The 25,615-nt window shown below is 43.5% G+C and overlaps 1 protein-coding gene across 2 annotated transcripts in view; it reads left to right on the forward strand.

Annotated features, from left to right (window-relative positions):
- LOC106605073 (zinc finger protein 516) overlaps window positions 1-25,615 on the forward strand; it is a 66,605-nt gene that overhangs the window by 11,040 nt on the left and 29,950 nt on the right. Inside the window, exon 2 of one of the 2 annotated variants that reach the window (XM_014200347.2) lies at window positions 4,846-4,941. The exons of the other annotated variant lie outside the window; for it this stretch is intronic. The gene's annotated coding sequence lies outside the window, so the exon portion shown is untranslated. The remainder of the gene's footprint in view (window positions 1-4,845; window positions 4,942-25,615) is intronic. 2 annotated transcript variants of the gene reach the window in all.

Below are 25,615 nucleotides of genomic sequence, written 5' to 3' on the forward strand. Positions count from 1 at the left end.
GGCAAGTTGCTGTGGGAGGTGCAGGGCTGTTGATCGGGGTTGGGGTAGCCAGGTGGAAAGCATGGCCAGCCATAGAAAAATGCTTATTGAAATTCTCAATTATCGTGGATTTATCGGTGGTGACAGTATTTCCTAGCCTCAGTGCAGTGGGCAGCTGGGAGGAGGTGCTGTTATTCTCCATGGACTTTACAGTGTTCCAGAACTTTTTGGAGTTTGTGCTACAGGATGCAAATTTCTGTTTGAAAAGGCTAGTCTTTGCTTTCCTAACTGCCTGTGTATATTCGTTCCTAACTTCCCAGAATAAGTTGCATAATGCTTGGGCTATTCGATGCTAATGCAGTATGCCACAGGATGTTTTTGTGCTGGTCACGGGCAGTCAGGTCTGGAGTGAACCAAGGGCTATATCTGTTCCTGGTTCTACATTTTTTGAATGGGGCATGCTTATTTAAGATGGTGAGGAAAGCACTTTTAAAGAATAACCAGGCATCCTCTACTCACGGAATGAGGTCAATATCCTCCCAGGTCGATTAGAAATGCCTGCTCACTGAAGTGTTTTAGGGAGCATTTGACAGTGATGAGGGGTGGTTGTTTGACCGCAGACCCATTACAGACGCAGGCAATGAGGCAGTGATCGCTGAGATCCTGGTTGAAGACAGCAGAGGTATATTTGGAGGGCAGGTTGGTTAGGATGATATCTATGAGGGTGCCCGTGTTTACGGATTTGGGGTTGTACCTGGTAGGTTCATTGATCATTTGTGTGAGATTGAGGGCATCAAGCTTAGATTGTAGGATGGCCGAGTTGTTAAGCATGTCCCAGTTTAGGTCACCTAACAGCACAAGCTCTGAAGATAGATGTGGGGCAATCAATTCACATATGGCGTCCAGGGCACAGCTGGGGGCAGAAGGTGGTCTATAGGAAGCGGCAATGGTGAAAGAGTTGTTTCTGGAAAGGTGGATTTTTAAAAGTAGAAGGTCATTGTTTGGGCACAGACCTGGATAGTAAGACAGAACTCTGCAGGCTATCTCTGCTGTAGATTGCAACTCCGCCCCCTTTGGCAGTTCTATCTTGTCGGACAATGTTATAGTTAGGGATGGATATTTCAGGGTTTTTGGTGGTCTTCCTAAGCCAGGATTCAGACACGGCTAGGACATCCAGGTTGGCAGAGTGTGCTAAAGCAGTGAATAAAACAAACTTAGGGAGGAGGCTTCTAATGTTAACATGCATGAAACCAAGGCTTTTACGGTTACAGAAGTCAACAAATGAAAGCGCCTGGGGAATGGGAGTGGAGCTAGGCACTGTAGGGCCTGGATTAACCTCTACATCACCAGAGGAACAGAGGAGGAGTAGGATAAGGGTGCGGCTAAAGGCTATAAGAACTGGTCGTCTAGTACGTTCGGAACAGAGAGTAAAAGGAGCAGGTTTCTGGGCACAGTAGAATAGATTCAAGGCATAATGTACAGACAAAGGTATGATAGGATGTGAATACAGTGGAGGTTAACCTATGCATTGAGTGACGATGAGAGAGATATTGTCTCTAGAAACATCATTTTAAACAGGTGAGGTCACCGCATGTGTGGGAGGTGGATCTAAAGGGTTAGCTAAGACATATTGAGCAGGGCTAGAGGCTCTACAGTGAAATAAGGCAATAATCACTAACCAAAACAGCATTGGACAAGGCATATTGACATTAGGGAGAGGCATGCGTAGCCGAGTGATCATACTATACCTATTTTGCCAATTGGCCTGGACCCTTTTACTACACAGAGTCCTGCTGATCCATAACGACTGGTCTGCCGACGTAACCACACGAGGGGGCTACAACAGATTTATTCCGTTGCGACGTCCCCCTAAGGCCCTTCTGCTAGCTTGCTTTCCCCGGCCCGCTAGCTGTCTAAATCGCTACTCACTGGCCCAAGAAATTGGCCGATGGGCCTCTTCAGCTAACAGTCCGATATGCTCTAGACAGCTAGCGGGCCGCGGCTAGCAGGCTAACAGATGGGCATTCAGGGGATGTCATGACGGAGGAGTCTGTTGAAAAACCCCCTTGGGCAGATTACGTCGGTAGTCCAGTCATGATGGATTGTCGGGGCTCCGTATCGGCAGTAAAAGGGGTCAAAGCCAATTGGCAAAATAGGTATTGTAGCCCAAGGATGGACCTCTTCAGCTAGCCGGGGGATGGGCCTAGCGTAGGCTAGCTCCAGGCTAATTGGTGCTTGCTTCAGGACAGAGACGTTAGCCAGGAGTGGCCACTCGGATAGCAGCTAGCTAGCAGCGATGATCCAGGTGAAAAGGTTCAGAGCTTGCGATAGGAATCCAGAGATATGGAGAAAAATACGTCCGATATGCTCTGGTTGGAATCGCGCTGTGCAGACTGGCAAGAGTTTTCCGGGCTAAAGGTTAGCTGATGACCGCTAGCTGTGGCTAGCTGACTACTAGCTAGTAGCTAGTTAGCTGGCTCGGTTCTGTTTGGGGTTCCGGTTCTAAAGTAAAGAAAATAGCAGATCCATACCACATTGGGTTAGGCGGATTGCGGGAGAGTATGTTGAAGTTGAGGTTAAGAGAAATATAAAAAATATATATACACGGGACACGACAAGACGAAGACAAAGACGTCTGACTGCTACGTCATCTTGGAAAGCCAAATCCATTTAAGGATCAACTTTGTAGCAACATACCACGATCCACAGCTGACCCTGTTGGAGCTCCAAAAATGCAGAGCTTCACAAAAGAATGCCACTGGTGGAAAAGCCTGTTGCAATGTTTTATATTCATGAATTCACACAGTGGCTCATACAGTACATGACCGAACAGAGATTTTATTTGATTGGGAAAGGGGGATGCCTAGTCAGTTGCTCAACTGAATGCATTCAACCAAAATTTGTCTTCCGCGTTTAACCCAACCCCTCTGAATCAGAGATATGCGGGGGGCTGCCTTAATAAACATCCAAGTCATCGGCACCCAGGGAGCAGTTGTTGTTTGGGGTCAATTGCCTTGCTCAAGGGCGGAATGGCCAATATTTCCACCTTGCTGGCTCAGAGATTCCAACCAGCGACCGTTCAGTTACTGGCCCAATGCTTTTAACCACCAGGCTACCTGCCTTTTACCATCATGCATTTTTTGACTCCAAATGAATGATGAATAAAATAAATAAATTGAAACATTCGTTTTTCTGTACAACTTTACTTTCCATCTCTTGGCTTATCACACTTAAACTTTACACACTGTACCATGAAATGTCTTTCAAAGACGTTTTGTCATAGTTCCCCCTCCCTTTCTCTATCTGTAGGAGTCAAATTAGTGATTTCATTTTTTTGTTGACCCGAACGTGTTTTATCGGCCTATGTGAAACAATGAGGACAAGGGAGGCCTTTGTGGTGGCTGCAATGCATTTTTAACTCATGTGAATGGTGCCTCACATTCCACAGCAGCAGGCCCTAGCTGAATGGCACCAGTAACTCCCTCTGCTGTTTTCATTACTGATTACTCTGTTGGGCTTTTTGAACAACACACACACACACACACACCACACACACACACACACACACACACACACACACACACACACACACACACACACACACACACACACACACACACACACACACACACACACACACACACACACACACACACAGGAACCATACACGTCTTAATATATCTTATATCATGTCATTATGGAAAATCCATAGAACCCTATTCGGAGATACTGGTTATGCATCTTAATTTCCTGTGTATCCAGTCTCTTTGTCCGGATAAAAGACACACAGTTGTGTGTCTTTTGTTTCCTCAATTTGTGTCTAGCATGGCGACACCTTTATGGGCTAGTCTGATGTGGTTAACACACCACACCTCTACTACAGTCTAGGATATATAAGATACCTAATGTTGTTGCATAACCTGTATCCAGAGTAGAAAATACTTCCTATAGTCTTTTATCCATACACACAGTGTTGACTCATTTCTTTGTGGCTTACTTGGCTTGGGTAAAACAGCTAAAACAGCTATTTGTTTTTATGAAATGAATTTACTATAATGGAATCTCTACCTGATGGCTATCTACAGACAATCCCATAATTAGTTTATCGTCAGACTGACAGGAAGTGGTACCGGGCTGTGTTAGTTTGTGGCCATGGCATTGATTTCAGCTGCACAGTGGGACTCCTCCTGTGAAAGGGCAGTCTCTCTCTGCCAGCTCGGAAAGACTGTGGCTCCTGGATTAAATTATAAATGAGCCCCTCCATAGGAAACTCATTGCTTATGTCCTCAGTATAATCAAAAGGAATGTATTTGGCAAAAGACTGACTGCAGTCCCTTTAAGGCACTGCTGTATCTCCTCTCATCATCACTCCACACAAAAACACACACAGGCACACACACACAAACACACACACACACACACACACGTGTGTTTTCTCCACATTCTGAGCAAGGGGTAACAGCTGGGTGTGTAATCCCCATATTTGGGTCACACCTGTAACCCCATGGCTGGATCAATAAAATGCCATGCTACGTAAGCATGGGCTTGATAGTAAGCTATCTAGCAAGATATCTGGCCAAATTAGACCCGAAGAAAATGATTTAGACATCGGGGGATTAGGGGTTAGAGGAGAGGGGTTGGAATGAGGTTGGGGGGAGGCTGTGGCCGAGGGATTTAACATGGCACATTTGAGACTGCATGGTTAGGTAGTGAAGAGGCTGTGCTGTTGTGATGGGGGCACATTTAATATGGTGTATTGGTAACACTTGATAACACACATTCATGAATAAGCATTACAAATAAAAATGTCATTATTTGTGAACATTAGAAGCATTATTAAAAAAAAGTGTTACTGTTGTTTTTCAGGGACTGTTGTAGTGAGACTGATTTTGGAATGCTGAATCTGAGATTGAATGAGGAGTTTCAATGGAAGATTTGATTGGGGGATTTCGAGACTGCCTGGTGAGTGTTCGATTATTATTTTTTTACACATATAAATGCTTCCTTTCCCATTAACACATCATGCCTATTATTGGCCATTCATCTCACACGAGAGAGCGAGAGAGAATGATTGGACAACACCATGTTGATGATGCATCTGTCCCACTCCTGGTGAGTCAATATCTTACCCCCACAGCAGATCACAAATACATTCTCAAAACACTACTTTGATTAATACTTACAGTAATTATTTGAATCCCCGTCGGTTGTGGTATGCTATAACAAAATAACATATATCTGATAGATTTTTGCCTGCTGAGCCAATGGTGGCATTGTTGCTCTGATTGCTAAGGGATTAAAGAAGAGAAATAAGATTAGGGAGAAGTAGCCCTGAGCCACGTGGATGCAATCAGGGATTGGAAAGAGACTCTGTGTGTGTGTGTGTGTGTGTGTGTGTGTGTGTGTGTGTGTGTGTGTGTGTGTGTGTGTGTGTGTGTGTGTGTGTGTGTGTGTGTGTGTGTGTGTGTGTGCGCTCGCGCGCTCTGGGGCGAGCTCATTGTCCAGCCCAGATGTCACTAGCGACTAGCTCACTGGTATTATTGATCCCCTTTTTATAGACCCACTGCTCAATAGAATAATGACATTATAAGCAGACAGTGTGTTGAATAAGACCAACATGATACAGTAAAAATGACTGGTAAAACGCTCGCTAATAGAATCATATTTTGCCTTTTGATCAGTTACCTTCTTCTGTTGCCTTTTTATTCAAATGACAAAGGTCATCAAATTAAATTGATTCAAATTAGGCCTTTCGCTTTTGAACGTGACTTTTCCATAAACAAAGGAAACCTTTTGGTGAAATGTACCAGTCGATCAAATGATAATCATTAAATCAATAATAAGTGGGACTTGAAGCTATTCTGTTGCGCTTTCCATCCTTGTCCACGACGGCTCCATTCAGATAAACAACAGCCTACCTGATGGTTGCTCATTGAAGCCTACTCCTTCTCATTTAACTAACTTAATTCTGTCATTTTAACTCCGTTTTGCATTGATTAGAGATCTCTCACGTTGGTTGTTACACATGGAGCCACTGACAGTGCCACTTTGATTTGCCAATGATAGCAACAAACGCGTGAAACCTGTGGTAGGTTTCGCAAGTATTGAAACACTAACATCCGTTCGGATATTCGAATAACCGTGCCCATCCCTACCTAACACTACTGGTGCCCTAACACTATTCCCCTCAACACTGTGCCTTCCACTGGCCATGCCTCTGTGTCTGTCTCTGCTGTGTGACTGAGGCTGTGGCCTTCCTCACGACCTTGTTCATATTTGATGAGCCACCGCGAGTCGCTAAGCCCCAGCGAGCTCTAAACACCCACCGTAAGGCCTGAAGAGAGGTGAGGTGGAGGGTGGGAGGAGTGCAGGGGTAAAGGGGTAGAGAGGTGGAGGGATAGGGGTGAAGGGGTGGAGAGATGACGACACTTACAAACTTAATCCAAACTCTGTGTTCTAAAGAGCAACAAAGTGGGGTGGGGGTTGTGGCAACGATTCTCAAAGGAGACTCCTCTGTCCATGGCTTTGGCCTATATCTCATTCAAATCTCGAGAGGTGACCACATTTTTAATGACAACGCTGGTTTAAAAATACATACTACTGTTTTTCTGCCACGAAAGTGGTGCTTCGAATTCCTTTGAATCCCAGGCGGATACAGAGCTCTTATACTTGTAAACAAACACGTCATTTAGCTGAGATTTATGTACAGTGGGACAACTAGCTGGCATGTTATTTTTACTGGTCCATGAAATGAACAACAGGAGATGTGGTCCTGCTGTGAGTGAGGCTGCTTCATGGTGGTTAGTGAATGTTCTTATTAGATGAGATTAGCACAACATCGTAGGCTGGACAGGCTCACACAAAGACCACACCCAACAGTCACAGTCATACATACAAATAGCACAGCAGACTCATTGAAGCACATTTTAAGTGGCTATACAGAACTTTTGCCTCTGGGTTGCTCTTGAGCCAAAAGGGGTCCCATAAATTAGACTGAAATATTGTCAAGAAAATACCTAATTGGAAAGAAAGGGGCATATATTTCCACACCCGTGAGCCAAAACATATATTGTTTACCCAAAACAAAGGATCTGCTTGTCATCCCTAATATTTGTGGATGACAAATGTATTTCATTTATTTTAATTTTAATTTTATTTAACTAGGCAAGTCAGTTAAGAACAAATTCTTATTTACAATGACGGCCTACCAAAAAGCAAAAGGCCTCCTGCGGGGACGGGGGCCTGGGATTAAAAATAAAAAATAAATACAATATAAATATAGGACAAAACACACATCACCACAAGAGAGACAACACTACATAAAGAGATACCTATGACAACAACATAGCAAGGCAGCAACACATGGCAATACAGCATGGTAGAAACACAACACAACAACAACATGGTAGCAACACAACATGGTAGAAGCACAAAACATGGTACAAACATTATTGGCCACAGACAACAGCACAAAGAGCAAGAAGGTAGAGACAACAATACATCACACAAAGCAGCCACAAATGTCAGTAAGAGTGTCTATGATTGAGTCTTTCAATTAAGAGATTGAGATAAAACTGACCAGTTTGTGTGTTTTGTTGCAGCTCGTTCCAGTCGCTAGCTGCAGCGAACTGAAAAGAGGAGCGACCCAGGGATGTGTGTGCTTTGGGGACCTTTAACAGAATGTGACTGGCAGAACGAGTGTTGTATGTGGAGGATGAGGGCTGCAGTACATCTCAGATAGGGGGGAGTGAGGCCTAAGAAGGTTTTATAAATAAGCATCAACCAGTGGGTCTTGCGACGGGTATACAGAGATTACCAGTTTACAGAGGAGTATAGAGTGCAGTGATGTGTCCTATAGGGAGCATTGGTGGCAAATCTGATGGCCGATTGGTAAAGAACATCTAGCCGTTCGAGAGCACCCTTACCTGCCGGTCTATAAATGATGTCTCCGTAATCTAGCATGGGTAGGATGGTCATCTGAATCAGTGTTAGTTTGGCAGCTGTGGTGAAAGAGGAGCGATTACGATAGAGGAAACCACGTCTAGATGTAACTTTAGCCTGCAGCTTTGATATGTGCTGAGAGAAGGACAGTGCACCGTCTAGCCATACTCCCAAGTACTTGTATGAGGTGACTACCTGTAATAACACCTGTGGTAAGAGGGGCATTCTTCTTACCAAACCACATGACCTTTGATTTGGAGGTGTTCAGAACAAGGTTAAGGGCAGAGAAAGCTTGTTGGACACAAAAAAGCTTTGTTGTAGAGCATTTAACACAAAATCCGGGGAGGGGCCAGCTGAGTATAAGACTGTATCATCTGCATCTAAATGGATGAGAGAGCTTCCTACTGCCTGATCTATGTTGTTGATGTGCATTGAGAAGAGGATAGGATCGAGCCTTGGGGTACTCCCTTGGTGACAGACAGTGGCTGAGAGCAGATTTTCTGACTTTATACACTGCACTCTTTGAGAGAGGTAATTAGCAAACCAGGTCAAAGACCCCTCAGAGACACCAATACTCCTTAGCCGGCCCACAAGAATGGAATTGTCTACCATATCAAAAGCTTTGGCCAAGTCAATAAAAATAGCAGCACAACAACATTGCTTAGAATCAAGGGCAATGGTGACATCATTGAGGACCTTTAAGGTTGCAGTGACACATCCATAACTTGAGCGGAAACCAGATTGCATACCAGAGAGAATATTACAGACATCAAGAAAGCCAGTCAGTTGATTATTGCTAAGTTTTTCCAACACTTTTGATAAACAGGGCAAAATAGAAATAGGCCTATAACAGGATCAGCTTGATCTCCCCCTTTAAATAAAGGATGGACCGTGGCTGCCTTCCAAGCAATGGGAACCTCCCCAGAAAGGAGAGACAGGTTAAAACAGTTGGAGATAGGCTTGGCGATGATAGGGGGCAGCAACCTTAAAGAAGAAAGGGTCTAAACCATCTGACCCAGATGTTTTTTGGGGGTCAAGTTTAAGGAGCTCCTTTAGCACCTCGGACTCAGTGGACTGCCTGCAGGGAGAAACTTTGTAGAATAACTCGAAAACAAAACAGAACAGAAGTTATGTTTCTGCTTTCCACTTAACTTGAATTCTATGACGATGATCTAGTTTCTAGATAAGGACACTGAGTAAATGTGGGCTTTGAGAGTGGAACAGGATGGATGTAGGCCTAGTTATTGTGCTCTTTGAAGCCTGGTGATGTTAGATGTCTGAATGACTTAGGGAAACAAGCTGGAAATGTCTCTGGGCTAGAGCTAATCATTCACCACAGAGGAACTGATCGTTAGCCACTGATGCAAACCTAACCTTGCCATGATGGAGGGGGATATTTCTGTTCCTATTTGTATGGGTGCGTATTGGGTTGTGTGTATGTAAATGCGCGTGTGTGTGTGTGTGCATTCGTGCTTGCATGTGGGTGCGTGTGTGGGCGTGTGAGGGAGGAGGGAGGGGCCCCCCCAGTAGCCAGGCCCAGCTGTTGTTAAACACACTACTTCACTAGAAATGTGTTTCTGTGTGTGAGTGTGTGCCACGTACATGTGTGTCCCAGTAGTACAGAACAGTAGTTCTGCTTTTACTTGTCCTGTAATAAAGTGCTTTCATGCACATTATAGTATCCCCCCCCCCCACAAAAAAGACTGAAATGTTTATTGTGGTTGTGTTCTCTCTTAGTTAGCATCTCTCTCACAAAGCTACTCATGTGGAAAGCCAGACGGAGGGAGAGATAGTCTAGGATTGTTATTTGATTTCTCTGTTTCTGTCAGTAGCTGTGTCTGCATTCTCAGAATGAGGGAGAGAGATTGAGACAGAGAAAGGGAGAAGGAGGGAGTGGGAGTGAGAGAGGGAGAGAGAGAATCCATATTTATGTTAACTTAGGTTGTACTTTGAACTTTTTCTACATCGTTACAACACTGTATATAGACATAATATGACATTTGAACATATGTTTCCCATGCCAATAAAGCCCCTTAAATTGAAATTCAGAGAGAGAGAGAGAGAGAGAGAGAGCGAGCTGTGGAAAAGGGAGACAGCGGCAGACTGGCTTTGAGGTCACTGAGGATGGGGGTGAGGATGATGACTGCCAGGGGCTAATGAACTTGCCCCATAGCCACGTGTGGAGCTGAATGTAAAGCTGGACAGAGGTAGCTACCACATTATCCACTGACTATCCTGGCCTCTCTCCGCTACATCAGCCAAGGCAATGAAACATCACTGCTTCCTGAGTGGCATTTCTTTCTTCCACCCACCCCCCATCCTCTCTCTTTGCCTCCCCCCATCCTCTCTCTTTGCTGAAAGGCTCCACTATTTTTAATTTAATTTAAATACATAAAAAAAAATGTAACTAGGCAAGTCAGTTAAGAACAAATTCTTATTTACAATGATGGCCTACCGGGGAACAGTGGGTTAACTGCCTTGTTCAGGGGCAGAACAACAGATTGTTACCTCGTCAGCTCGGGGATTCAATCCAGCAACCTTAGTTACTGGCCCAACGCTCTAACCACTAGGCTACCTGCCGCCCCTGCTGCTACCTACCGCACTAGGCTTAATCTGAGTCTGGGAACCCGACTCTCTATGTTTTCCACCTTCCTCTAGTCCAGATTCTGTCTTCTACCTTCTGTCTTCCATGGGCTACTGCTGCCAACGACCAGTGTTTTCCACTGGGGTCGCACGTTTCCCAGCTGCCTCTGTACCTCTCGCTCTGTGGCTTGGTGGTGTAGTAGCGGTTCAGAGAGGGGAAACCAAAGTCAGAGAGCTCTTAGCAATGACCCCCGACCCCCCACTCGCCCCTCCTCATTGGTCCATTGGTATTTTTTAAAGACCTAGATCTCCTTACACTCCCCCGTACCCTCCCCTACCCCGCTGACCTCGGTGTCCCGTTCCCACATTATATCCAGATGTGTGTGTGTGTGTGTGTGTGTCCTGTATATGTATGTGTGTGTGTGAGGGAGGGGCCCCCCAGTAGCCAGGCCCAGACTCAGATTATCTGAAGCTGCTGTTGAACACACTCATTCACTAGACTCTGTTTACCCTACTACTGAGAGAAAGGAAGTCAGAATTCATCATGATGAACTGACTACCATGCCCTCTTACAACTCTTTCAATTTACATGTATTTCCACATAAATGTGTATCCTGTACATACGACTACTATTTTTCTTTAAAAAGCATGCTTCCTTCCTCCCTTCATTGAAGCAATCACTTATCTGGCATGACAATAGGTGAATGGAACTCTTGCTGTCACAATTAATGTCAGAACACTGATAACTTCAAGGATGGTAGAAAGGGTATCTTTTTTTACGTTTTCAAACAAGGCCCTGGAGATATCTAAACTAGCTTCTCTTAGCTCTACTGGGTTATAACACTTTAGGAATCACAATAAACTCTTTGTCGTGATCTTGTTTTGTTTCCGTGATTCACTGTAACTTAACTAATTTCAAATAACATTTTATTTGTCACATGCCTTGTAAACAGCAAGTGTAGACTAACAGTGAAATGCTTACTTACAACCATTCCCAACAATGCAAAAAAGAATAAAAACAATAAAAGAATATAATGTTTAAAAAATATATTTTATAAACGAGGTATAAATAGAAGTATAATAACACAAGGAATAAATACAATAAGTAACGATAACTTGGCTCCTTTGTCTTACTGATGTTGAAAGAGAGGTTGTTGTCCTGGCACCACACTGCCGGGTATCTGACGTCCGCCCTGTAGAGTGTCTCCTCATAGTTGGTGATCAGGCCTACCACCGTTGTGTCTTCTGCGATCTTAATTATAAGAATAGTTTGCAAGCCCTGTCACATCCGACGAGTGTTGGAGTCGGTGTAGTATGACTCAATCTTTGTCCTGTATTGACACTTTGCCTTTTTGATGGTTTGTTGGAGGGCGTAGCGGGATTTCTTCTAAGTGTCCGGATTAGTGTCGCCCTCATTGAAAGCGGCAGCTCTAGCCTTTAGCTCAGTGCGGATGTTGCCTGTAATCCATGGCTTCTGGTTGGGATATGTTCTATATCTACGGTCACTGTGGGGACAACGTCGTCGATGCAGTTATTAATGAAGTCGGTGACTGATGTGGTAAACTCCTTAATGCTATCGGATGAATCCCAGAACATGTTCCAGTCTGTGCTAGCGAAACAGTCCTGTAGTTTAGCATCCGCTTCATCAGACCACTTCCGTATTGAGCGGGTCACTGGTACTTCCTTACACGCTTTTGCTTGTAAGCAGGAATCAGGAGGATAGAGTTATGATCATATTTGCTAAAAGGGAGGGCGAGGGAGAGCTTGTGTGTGTCTTTGTGTGTACAGTAAAGGTGATCTAGAGTTTATTCGCCTGTAGTTGCACAGGTCACGTGCTGGTGAAAATGAGGTAAAACAGATTTAAGTTTTCCTGCATTAAAGTCACCGGCCACTAGGAGCAGCGCCTCTGGGTGAGGATTTTCTTGTTTGCTTATGGCCCTATACAGCTCGTTGAGTGCGGTCTTAGTGCCAGCATTGGTTTGTGGTGGTAAATAGACAGGTGCGCAAAATATTTCCATGAGAATTGTGGAAATTCAGTTGTTTGACTAAAATGTTTGGTCTCTAGCATTGCTTCAAGTTTGACCTGTGTCACCATAGGAAAACATTGCCATAAAAAAAACGACACTTGTTTTTGCTGAGCCCACATATGAATGGTAATCGAATAGACCTCGGAGATTCAGAACTCATTGTCAGAATATTATTGATTAGAGGTGACACACACACAGAGACTCTCTCGAATACCATTATCTTGCTCGGAATGATTGTTGTCATGGTATTCCCATAACAAAGTCAACGAGACAGAGGCTCTTTTGATCTTGAGGCTCCTGGCCGTGATAATCTAATCTCTGGCCACAGAACTCTATTTAAAGAGCAAACTAATCTCATTAGATTATACCTGGCCGACTACCACAAAATCACCCAATTCGTGCCCCATGGCCATGGGTGGAAAATTCTGTTCGCCGCTGTAACCAATGGAATATACAGGAGGGCCGTATTCATTTGAGCATGACACATACAATGTTTTAAAACATTTAGTAACAGAAAACAAAAATGTCTGTTCCTTATTGGGCAAGTCGAGGTAGTCCCTCCCTGGTTCAGTCTGTTTTCTCCTGTTTGGTGCCTAATGAACACGACCCTTGCTATTAAGGCAGAAAGGGAGTCAGTTTACAGGGGGCTGCAGGCAGGTGTCATTGGCCCAGATAATGCTAGCGGACAATTGTGAAGTGAACACTTGTGTTGTCTGCAGCCTGTTCCGTTGTGCTGCTATGTTACAGTGGTCCTTTGTCTCTGTGGATCGTTACAGTCAGTGTATCATCACTACCTTATACTGTATGTCTTCAACTGTCTTCAGCTGTGCCAATATGTTATTCTCTCCTCTCCTCGGTGCTCGTCTATTCTAGTCTAAATCACTCATTCTGTGCAGTGCAGACATCACTGACATGAGTCCTATGTAGGCTAGTGTATTTCTCTGTGCAGGGCGCTGTAGCACTGAGCTGCTGTGTGTGTTTGTGTTCCACTGTGCTGTTCCATGCTGCTGATTTACACAGAATACACACCCATACCTATGTCTGCTATTATATGCTGCTCTCTACAGTCATGACGCCCTTCTCTGTGCTTATAGACACGCACGTGTACATAAGACAAACACACAGACATACAGATGTCGTATCTTAATTTGACCAATAATCCTGCAGCAACAGGCAATGTGAATTATTGTGTGGATTATAATAAATTGCCATTTTTGTAGGGGTTAATACATTTTTTGTTAGGGGAAATCAAGTCTGACATTATATATATTTTCTTTTGTATATATATATATTTCTGTATCTTACACCCTTTTTTTCTCCCCAATTCATGATATCCAATTGCGATCCAATTACAATCTTGTCTCATGACTGCAACTCCCCAACGGGCTCAGGAGAGGCGCAGGTCGAGTCATACGTCCTCCATGCCGCCATACCGTGCTCTAGCAACAAGGAGTTGCCAAGTAAAGCTACCCTGGCCAAACCCTCCCCTAACCCGGATGACGCAGGGCCAATTGTGCACCGCCCTATGGGACTCCCGGTCACGGCCGGTTGTGGAAATTACAAACTTTAGAAACTTTTTTAAACCTTGCATAAACCTACACCCCTCAAATGCAAATATGGGCGTCGAAGCCAGTGCCATTGCAATTTTTCATTATTCCATTGTAATCAGGGATTGATTTAGACCTGGGACACCAGGTGGATGCAATTAATTATCAGATACAACAGAAAACCAGAATTCTCCGGACCTCATAGGGTAAGAGTTGAATACCCCTGCACTACATGGTTGTATTTCCTGCAACAACCGGGGTATCAAATTAAGAACGTACACCTGTACAGGTCTTGTTGATGTTTCCATCAGTAATGCATCCTCACACAGCTACAGTATATACAAGAAACCATCTAGCCTAAATGCTGCAAAAGCACACTCACACACACATATACACACAGACAAAGTGTGTTGTGTAAGGAAGGGCAGTAGCTCGGCCTGATGTGAAGAAAAAAAAGAGTAGTAATCCTTTGCTTATTTGTTGTGTAACAGGGCTGAGGGTTTAGCATCGCTTGGGCAGACAGAGAGAGACGCGCACAGTCCAGGTCTCTGTCGTCACGGCAACCTGGCGGCCCGCCCGGCAGGTGAATCCCGTTGGAATCATTGAGCTCCGTCACTGACTGTCCTGAGTTCTCCAGAGACCTGTAGACATGCTGTAATCCCTACTGTTTACAGTATGGTTATGTTCATCTGTGTGTGTTCAGCTTAGCTGTGCATATTAGTCCGCTCAACCCTCTGATGACATCATTGTCTAGGTTACCTTACCTTACTCGTCGTTTACCACACATTACCGTACTATCTAAAACCAGTGCAGAAATCTCATTATCTCACCCCAGGTTAATATACACCACCAGGACACTAACATTCTGTTATAGGTGACTGGTACACTGTTAAAATTAAGTGTTTTGTAACACTAAAACTAGTAGCAACTAAGCTGCCACCATCGTTAAGGAGACGAAACCTTAACTTTCCTCGAGTTTTAAAACACATGGGTGTAAGGGGTTATGATACAGATTGAAGGTGTACTGAAACATTCATCCTGAGGTGTTCTGTAACATGAAATAGTTTGTTGTAACACCACTTAATCAAGAGTTGGGCAACACCTTGCAAGAGACTGGGAGTGCTAACCCGGAAAAGGTTGTGTACGCTATTATGGCATTTCGAGTCCTGTCTAGTGCAGAATTTGACCTCTTATTTTTTGGTGCTGTTTCCTCTCTCTTAAGCTCCTAAACACTGTTATGGTGTGTCGAACTCTGTCTAGTGCAAAAAAAGATCCCTTCTTCTGGAGTTTCCAAATACTACTGTAAATGGGAGTCCCTCCTCGTGTTGTATATTCCTTGCTCTTATATGGTGTGCTGATAAACGCCTCATTGGTCATTCCCAAATGTCAAATATACAGTATTATGCTCAAACAAAGGGTAAAAGAAAATATCGTTTTGTGAAAGTACAAATGAATACGTTTGTCCAGGATAATAATTCATGAGCACAAAATGTATTTTTCCAAGACATGATTTTGAAGCTTCAAATGCTTTCTTTTCTTTGCAAATGTATTTGTTCTGTTACCTCATTTTACCTCTGCTGCTATAACTTACATAGCCCTAAATATTTTGATTGTAACATAATTTATAATCTCACAATGGGCTTGGCAACTGTAGCCTGTAATTAGTGCCATTGCCTACCCTAGGAAAGTATTCAATTCCCACTGTCTTCTGTAAAATGTTAATCAATATGTACACTACAAAGCATTGGCATTTCAAAACCATTTGATTGTATGAGAGGCACAGTTTGCCAAAATCAGCGTTTTGTGTTTTGATGTTGCCTTTTACATGCACTGAAACACCAACAATGGTTTTCAAAAGACTCTCTTAAAAACATGAATATTTCTGTGTTTCAGAGTACTTCCATTCTGTTTTTTAAATACATTCAGTGTATTATAACACTTACATTAGGTTTACATTCAAACACCGTCCATAGATTTACAGCCATGTGCCTTATCTCAAATCGACCCCTTGCACCTACGTCAGCGTTTCCCAAACTCGGTCCTGGGGTCCCCAAGGGGTACACGTTTAATTTTTTGCCCTAGCACTACGCAGCCGATTCCTTTAATTAACTAATCATCAAGCTTGGATTATTTGAATAGTGCTAGAGCAAAAAAACAAAACGTGCTTCTCTTGGGGTCCCCAGGACAGTTTGGGAAAATGTCTAAGCAATGTAGTGAACGTTTCACCTAGCTTATCAAAGGGCAAGATAGATTTAGAACCATATCACTCACGTCAATCAAATTCTCTCCGATCGTCACAGTTAATTGTACCTTTAATTCTACAGGGAGTCCCATTGAGTCCAAGGTCTTTTTCACAAGGGAGCCCAACATTTTACAATTTCACACATTTTACAAAATAAAAAAGAATTAAAAAAATACAAGTGCATAGGGCATAGGACATAGGGTCTAGGGGTCAATTTTGGATTGGGCGACAGTATTTCAGAGGCACTGGTAGTCATTGTAGGAGACGCTATGGCTGTAGTGTTCTCTGACGCTGGCAGGTTGTGGCTCCCGACTCAAGTCAATCCTGATCAACAGTAACTAATAAACAGACCAGCCCAGGTTCCTCTCTCTCTCAGAGAACAAAGCAGAGTGGAGACCTCGAGGAACTTGAGGCAGACCAACGTATTGTGCTGGTCCTTCTGGATAAGACACGTCCATTGAAACCACCTGTGACAGACATCACTACGTCCTTACTACTACTTGTTTTTAACCTCATGTATCTGAACTTTGACCTTGTAGCATTTCAAATGGAAGGGGACTCTAAATCAGACCATTTGAATGTATCTGTATTAACAAATCCCATGCAACATGAGGAAACATTTCGGTAGATGCAGTATGAAACTATGTCGAGTCATGATGCTATGCTAACACACAGTGACTGTGGTGTTATACTGTGTTGCCTTTGGGATGCAGAAAGAGACTCCTGTCTTCAACATGGATGTAGCATCCATAAGCCATAAACTGACAGAAAGAGGAAGCCTCTGAAATACTAATCCTATCAGATTCTCCCCCATAGGAGCTTTCTTGGCTAGGAGTGTTTGGAGATTGGAGAGCATGTAGCATTTCCTTGCTGTGGTTTGTGCCTGCGGTTTACCCTCTCTCTCTCTGTATCTCTCTCTCAATCATTCACACAATCTCTTTTGTTTTCTCTTTATCTTGCTTTCTCATACTCTCTCTCTCTCTCTCTCTCTCTCTGTATCTCTCAACCCTCCACCCCTCTCTCTCCACCATGCTCTTTTCAGAGGGAGCTTTCACTACTTTATACTTTCCACTTGGTGAGATAACAAGCAAGGCTGATGTTCACCAGCGGGAATCAGTCAGCCCTGTAAAGACATGACCCAGATGTCCATGGTTCTGCTATCAATCACATCATTATGCTCATTGTAACGTCTCGGAGGCAGTTTGAAGGAACTATTTTACATGTAGCTTCCTTGTAAACAGACCTGGGTTCAAATACTATTTTAAATCATGTCAAATACTTCATCTGAGCTTGATTGATCTTGCCTGGCTCAATAAACCAATATAATAGTTCCAAAACACCAAACCTTGCCATTCTGGCACTCCTGGCTGGCTAGAGCAAACTCTCATGGTATTTGAAAGTTTTCAAGTACTATTTGAACCCAGGCCTGCTTGTGAACTCCTTGTAAAGTCCTGTGTGAAACTGTGAAATATAAAACACCTAAAGTAGTGGTTTTCCTGTGTGCTGGTTCTGACTTATTGTTGTTGGCTCCGAGGCCTCGAGCAGATGTTTCTTTCTGTTCCCAGTCCAATAGTGAAGTGGACTCCGTGACACAATAACAAAGTGTTTGTGGCGAAGAAATTGGATTTCACCCACTGGTTATTTTATTTAGGTTGCACCTTTGTGTTATTGTATTTGTTTTGAACGGTTTGAGCCAAGTTAGTGTTTGAGCATCCACAGTCTCCATTGAGCTGAGGAGTTCTCTGTGAAAACACATATCCTTGAGAGCGAGAGACAGGGAGAGAGAGATATTTTCTCTGTATCAATTCCTCCATTCTCTCCATCCCTGTTTGTCGTATCTCTTCATCTCATCCTCCTATGCACTTCATTTTCTATAATGTACACGTGCTATGTTATCATTAGTGTATACCTCAAGTTAGACAGCAAGATTAAAAATGATTAGAATGGAATAGACACAAAAGAAAAGACAGAGGAGAAACCCTGGTACAGCTATACATAGATAATGTCCTTCTTTCCATCCATTATTTTTGTTCCTGATTTGTTTGTGGCCACGTGTGTGTGTTGCTGTGGGGCTGGCTGGAAGTGTCTCTCGTGGGCCTGCGCTGCAGAGGGGGAATGCACGGGGAGTTCAGTGGCCTAATTGCATTCCAGAGAGGCTCCTTTACGTTGCTGTTCCAGGGGTTATTCTGGGCTGCCTACACAGGTGGGCTTAGCGAGAGAAGACCCTGGGACAGACCCTGGGATGGAGGTTCCATATGGGAGTCTCATCGCAGCCTACTACTCTCTCCCTCGCCTCAGTCACAGCAAGTCCATAAGAAACCTGTTAGAACTGGTTTGGTAAAGAACTCAACATGAAATGACCAAAACAAACAAATGCATCTTATCACTGTCCAAGTGTGTTTATAGTTCCAACATCCACTATTTTTGTTTTAATTTTTCTGTGAAACCAGATGTCTTGTCTTGGGAGCTTAAACCGGATTTCTTGTTTTATTAGTAAGACAAATCCTACATTCACACTAGCTCTTTAGCGGTCTCTCATTTAGGGCTGGGAATTGCCAGGGACCTCACAATACGATATTATCACGATACATAGGTGCTGATATGATATGTATTGCTATTCTCACGATTGCGACTCGATATTGTGATTTTATTGCGATTCGATGTTGCGAACATATTGTTCACTATATCTGCTGCATAGAGACGAGATAGAATGAGAACTAGTTTTGATCAATCAGGGAAATAGAAGTGCTGAAAACATGTTGGCTCACTATTTATAAGGAAGATGGAGAACAAGCTGTAGGATGGATCAGAGTTTGGCGCAAGTGCAGTCGACTAGCACCAGCTAACAATAGCAAAAACAAAAAAATGGCCGCAGTCTCCGTACTAACCATGCGATTAGCAAAAAACATATATATAGATACAAATGTTCTCCTCCACTCCTGACTGCATGTGCTGCCATTCAAGTCCATGATGGCGTAATTGTGAGTGTATCCATAGGGGCAAAGCAGGAAATAAAAGCAGGAAGTGTACCCATCAATATTTGCTGTGATTTGTTGATTCAACTCAACTGACATTACAAAAAATACATTCCATTGTGTGAACCACATTCGTATATTTGCGTGAACCGCATTCGGAAATTTGCTCTGGCTATCTACTCCGATTTCAGAGCACTCTCATCTGAGTGAGGTGTTCTCTCATTTGTGTCTGGAAGTAGCTAGCAAGCTAGCCAATGTTAGCCAGTAAGCTGGGGTGCTTGACTACCATTGTGAGGTCAGAACACTCTGATCAACCCTACTCCTCGGCCAGAGTGTCCAGTGTGCACTCTTAACGCTCTGAGATCTGACAACTCTGAATTTACAAACACCCAGAGCGCACTCTGGTACTCCAGAGTGAGAGAGAGTGAGAGAGAGAACGCACCCTACATCATTTGAATGAACATTCTAAATTATTGCACCACAATACCAGGCAGCTATTGCAAGTGTACCCATGGGTTTACCATTCTAGATTACCATGGAAATTATTGCATCATGATACCAGACAGCTATAGTGACTGTACCTATGGTTTTACCATTAAAATGTCCACAGTTATGGGTTCCAAGTCTGTTCTATTTATTCTAATTCTATGTGTGCTGCTGCTGCATTGTGGATGCCGTTGCCTAGGCAACCGAAGACTTGTTTGCTCCAGCGCCTTGCTTGTTTCAGCAAGGAACAACTAAGTTTTATCACATTGCTAAGAGTCCATGTTACTGCAAAAACTGACTAAATTGCCCCGCCGTCCTTTCTTCAGTCAGCTGTTAGTTGATGCACTAATTTCCATGGTAATGTAGAAGTTTCATTCAAAGGCTGTGAACTGATGTGGCCATACCAAGTACCAAACAAATAAACTTAAAACAACAGTAGTGTATACTTGTTGTCTGTATGTTGGTCTGTCGAATCCAAATGTGAGAAGGATCTGAAAAAAAAGGGAAGCATACTAAGGCTGTCCGCTTATGAAAGACACTCTTAACTGGCCCTCACATCTGCAGGGTTAACTCCAGAGGGCCTTGTTTGTGTGTCTGTGTGTGCTTTCCTCTCCCTCCCTCCCTCTCTCCCTCCCCCCACCACCCCTGTCTGTTTTTCTCACACCACTCGTTAACCCCGAGATGCTCTCACAAAAAATAAAATAATAAATAAATAAATATATATATATATATATACAGTTGAAGTCGGAAATTTACATACACCTGAGCCAAATACATTTAAACTCAGTTTTTCACAATTCCTGACATTTAATCCTAGAAAAAATCCCCTGTCTTAGGTCAGTTAGGATCACCACTTTATTTTAAGAATGTGAAATGTCAGAATAATAGCAGAGAGAATGTTTTATTTCAGCTTTTATTTTTTTCATCACATTCCCAGTGGGATTAAAGTTTACATACACTTAATTAGTATTTGGTAGCATTGCCTTTAAATTGTTTAACTTGGGTCAAATGTTACAGGTAGCCTTCCACAAGCTTCCTACAATAACTTGGGTGAATTTTGGGCCTTTCCTCCTGACAGAGCTGTAAGTGAGTCAGGTTTGTAGGCCTCCTTGCTCGCACACACTTTTTCAGTTCTGCCCACAAATTGTCTATAGGATTGAGGTCAGGGCTTTGTGATGGCCACTCCAATACCTTGACTTTGTTGTCCTTAAGCCATTTTGCCACAACTTTGGAAGTATGCTTGGGGTCATTGTCCACTTGGAAGACCCATTTGCGACCAAGCTTTAACTTCCTGACTGATGTCTTGAGATGTTGCTTCATTACAGTGGGAGAAAAAAGTATTTGATCCCCTGCTGATTTTGTACGTTTGCCCACTTACAAAGAAATGATCAGTCTATAATTTTAATGGTAGGTTTATTTGAACAGTGAGAGACAGAATAACAACAAAAAAATCCAGAAAAACGCATGTGAAAAATGTTATAAAATGATTTGCATTTTAAGGAGAATGTATATGTTGTTTTTTATCTAACAGCTGACTGAAGAAGGGACGGCCGGGTGTTCATGTGATTTAGGTAGTTTATGCGGACTCTTCACGTGATAAAACTTTGCTGATCCTTTTTACAACAAGCAAGGTGTTGGAGCAAACTAGTCTTCAGTTGCCTAGGCAATGCCCCCCACAATGCAGCAGCATACATTCAAATATAATTATTACAACAGACTTGGAACCTCTAACCCTGGAAATTTGAATAGCAAAAAAAAAAAAGGGGTCAATTTTATTTTCATCCATAACCGTCAGTTACGCAGTTATATGTTAATTGTGCCATCCCTAATCACTACTTTCAATGTAAAGCCACTGGTGTATCTCTCAATCTCTCTGGGTGGTTTAGCTCAGTAGAAGTTAGTCACTGGTTAAGTTGAGTGGCCAACTCTGCATCTTTGTGTGGAATGCTATTATGAGTAGAAGAGGTCATTCAGATTCATGCAAACAGGGCGTTCCTGTGGGAGCAGCTAAGGGTTAACGAGTGGTGTGAGAAAAACAGACCGGGGTGGTGGGGGGAGGGAGACTGAAGCATACACACAAACGGCCCTCTGGAGTTAACCCTGCAGATGTGAGGGCCAGTTGGGGGACAGCCTCAGTGTGTTTCCCTTTTTTTCAGATGTTTCTCACATTTGGATTAGACAGCGCAACATACAGGCAACAAGTATACACTACACTACACTCTATGGAAAAAAAGGGTTATTCAGCTGTCCCCATAGGAGAACCCTTTTACGTTCCAGGTAGAACCCTTTTTGGTTCCAGGTAGAACCCTTTGGGGTTCCATGTAGAACCTTCTGTGGAAAGGGTTCTACATCAAACCCAAAAGAGTTCTACCTGGAACCAAAAAGGGTTCTTCAAAGGGTTCTCCTTTAGGTTCTAGATAGTACACTCTTAGAAATAAAGGTACAGTTGTTTTAAGTTGGTTTGTTTGGTAATTGGTATGGTTTCTTACAAGAATTGAGTAAGATGCTGCCAGTAAGGCACATAGAATAAAGAATTAAGGATATTTTTTTATCAATTAGCAAAGTCGACAATGTGAGAAGAAATCAAACCGATTCCAAAGTGTCCAGAACAATTCAATTCAATTTAAGGGGCTTTATTGGCATGGGAAACATTTGTTTGCATTGCCAAAGCAAGTGAAATAGATAATAAACAAAAGTGAATGCAAACATTACTCACAAAAGTTCCAAAATAATAAATACATTTCAAATGTCATATTATGTCTATATACAGTGTTGCAATGATGTGCAAATAGTTAAAGTACAAAAGGGAAAATAAATAAACTTAAATGTAGGTTGTATTTACAATGGTGTTTGTTCTTCACTGGTTGCCCTTTTCTTGTGGCAACAGGTCACACATCTTGCTGCTGTGATTGCACACTGGTATTTCACCCAATAGATATTGGAGTTTATCAAATTAGATTTATTTTCAATCCCTTTGTGGGTCTCTGTAATCTGAGGGAAATATGTGTCTCTAATATGGTCATACATTTGGCAGGAGGTTAGGAAGTGCAGCTCAGTTTCCACCTCATTGTGTGGGCAGTGTGCACATAGCCTGTCTTTTGATAGCCAGGTCTGTCTTTGGCGGCCTTTCTCAATAGCAAGGCTATGCTCACTGAGTCTGTGCATAGTCAAAGATGTCCTTAATTTTGGGTCAGTCACAGTGGTCAGGTATTCTGCCACTGTGTACTCTCTGTTAGGGCCAAATAGCATTATAGTTTGCTCAGTTTTTTTGTAAATTCTTTCCAATGTGTCAAGTAATTATATATATTTTTCTCATGATTTGGTTGGGTCTAATTGTGTTGCTGTCCTGGGGCTCTGTGGGGTCTGTTTGTGTTTGTTAACAGAGCCCCAGGACCAGCTTTCTTAGGGGGGTCTTCTCCAGGTTTATTTCTCTGTAGGTGATGGATTTGGTATGGAAGGTTTGGGAATTGCTTCCTTTTAGGTGGTTGTAGAATTGAACATCTCTTTTCTTGACTGGGACAGTCAAAGTAAGTCGCTCTGGAAAAGAGCGTCTGCTAAATGACTAAAATGTAAAATGTAAATGTTGATTTTGATAATTAGCGGGTATCGGCCTAATTCTGCTCTGCATGCCTTATTTGGTGTTTTATGTTGTACACAGGATATTTTTGCAGAGTTCTGCATGCAGAGTCTCAATTTGGTGTTTGCCCCATTTTGTGGATTCTTGGTTGGTGAGCGGACCCCAGACCTCACAACCATAAAGGGCAATGGGTTCTATAACGGATTCAAGTATTTTTTAGCCAGATCCTAACTGGTATGTCGAATTTTATATTCCTTTTGATGGCATAGAAGGCCCTTCTTGCCTTGTCTCTTAGATCGTTCACAGCTTTGTGGAAGTTACCTGTGGCACTGATGTTTAGGTCGAGGTATGTATTGTTTTTTGTGTGCTCTAGGGCAACGGTGTCTAGATGGAATTTGTATTCGTGGTCCTGGGAACTGGACCTTTTTTGCAACACAATTATTTTTGTCTTACTGAGATTTACTGTCAGGGCCCAGGTCTGACAGAATCTGTGCAGAAGATCTAGGTGCTGCTGTAGGCCCTTCATGGTTGGGGACAGAAGCACCAGATCATCAGCAAACAGTAGACATTTGACTTCAGATTCTAGTGGTGGGAGGCCGGGTGCTGCAGAACAACAGTTTTTTGTTGTTGAAAACCCCTCCCTCCTTTCCTTGACCATGCAGTAAATCCAGCAGCACGGCCCACTCTCTGAAATCTAACATGACATTGTTGACCCAAACACCTGCTCTGGCCCCTGTTCCCTCCTACAGCCCTGCTATATACACCCAAGCAGGGACCCAGTGGGTGCTTTTCATTTGTAAGACCCTTCTCACGTAAATAGAGAGACCCCCACCCTCCTCTTCCACCCACCACCCACCACCCTCCTCCCATCCCACTTATCAAAGGTCTGGAGACAACCAGAGACAGAAAGAGAGAGAGGGAGAGAGAGGATCCCTCCATTGTTTTGTCTATGCCGACACATTAATGGAGGGTTTCTGTTGCGGTTGTGGCTGGGGTTGGGTGGGGGGTATGATTGGTATGGGTATAGGGGACGGAGAATGGGGGGGTGGGGGGAGACAATGGACGCCGTGAGCCCCCCCGCTGGTCTCCCTGTCTGTGAGCTTGACCTGCTTTGACAGTCCCAGACCCAGACCTTGGCCCAGGCAGTCCACAGGGTGCTGGGCTATGGGACTCTGCTGCCCTCCACCCAAACACTACATGAGCCTGTCCCACGCACACACCACAGTGCTCATGCACAAATGCATGCATACGCACACACACACACACACACACACACACACACACACACACACACACACACACACACACACACACACACACACACACACACACACACACACACACACACACACACACACACACACACACACACACACACACACACACACAGCAGGACTGGGACTACACTAGAACGCAAAGCCTCATTATTGTCATTGAAGCTAATACATTCAGCTATATGAACAGGGAGCATGACAAGAAGAGTTAAACAACAAAGTAAGCTACAGAGAATCAAATTGATTTGATTTTTATTTGTATGCTACAGGCGACACCAATTGGTGATACGTACATGTACATTAACATGCATTACATACGTACAAAAGTCATTAGATAACATAACTCCACAGTGTCTAAAAAGTTGTATGCAGAAGTAGTAGCCTATGCTTTTCCAAACTGGGCATGCCATGGGTCGTCTATTGCCCTGTCCTCCTGTCGTTGTTTATCCCTCTCTTCTTCTCGTTCTCTGGTTCTCTCCATCACACGGTTTACAGCAGGGCTCTTTGTCTGCCTGCCGGGAGTGGGGAGGCGAAGCACAGTTTGTTCATAATGGATTATTGATTGGTCTGAGAATCCGCTGGCTTGGGGTTGATGGAGGGAGAGACGAGGGGACGGGGGCTCTGTCCACACCACTGCTGTCCCGCTCTGAGCACTGAATGTCCACTTTATGAGCCCCTGTCGCTATACTGTGTGTGTGTGTGTGTGTGTGTGTGTGTGTGTGTGTGTGTGTGTGTGTGTGTGTGTGTGTGTGTGTGTGTGTGTGTGTGTGTGTGTGTGTGTGTGTGTGTGTGTGTGTGTGTGTGTTCTCTGTGTCTAATGCCCAAAGCACACATGTGACTGACTGCAGCTCTCAGTATGTACCAGTCACTTTCAAAGCTTACTCTCTCTCTCTCTCTCTCTCTCTCTGTAAGGAGCAGTGTTAGAAGCTCACAGTGTGTGTGGACCTCATCGAAATCTGGGTGGATAATTTTGTAAAGCACCCC

Source organism: Salmo salar, chromosome ssa05 (assembly GCF_905237065.1).
Source record: "Salmo salar chromosome ssa05, Ssal_v3.1, whole genome shotgun sequence".
NCBI classification, from domain to species: Eukaryota; Metazoa; Chordata; class Actinopteri; order Salmoniformes; family Salmonidae; genus Salmo; species Salmo salar.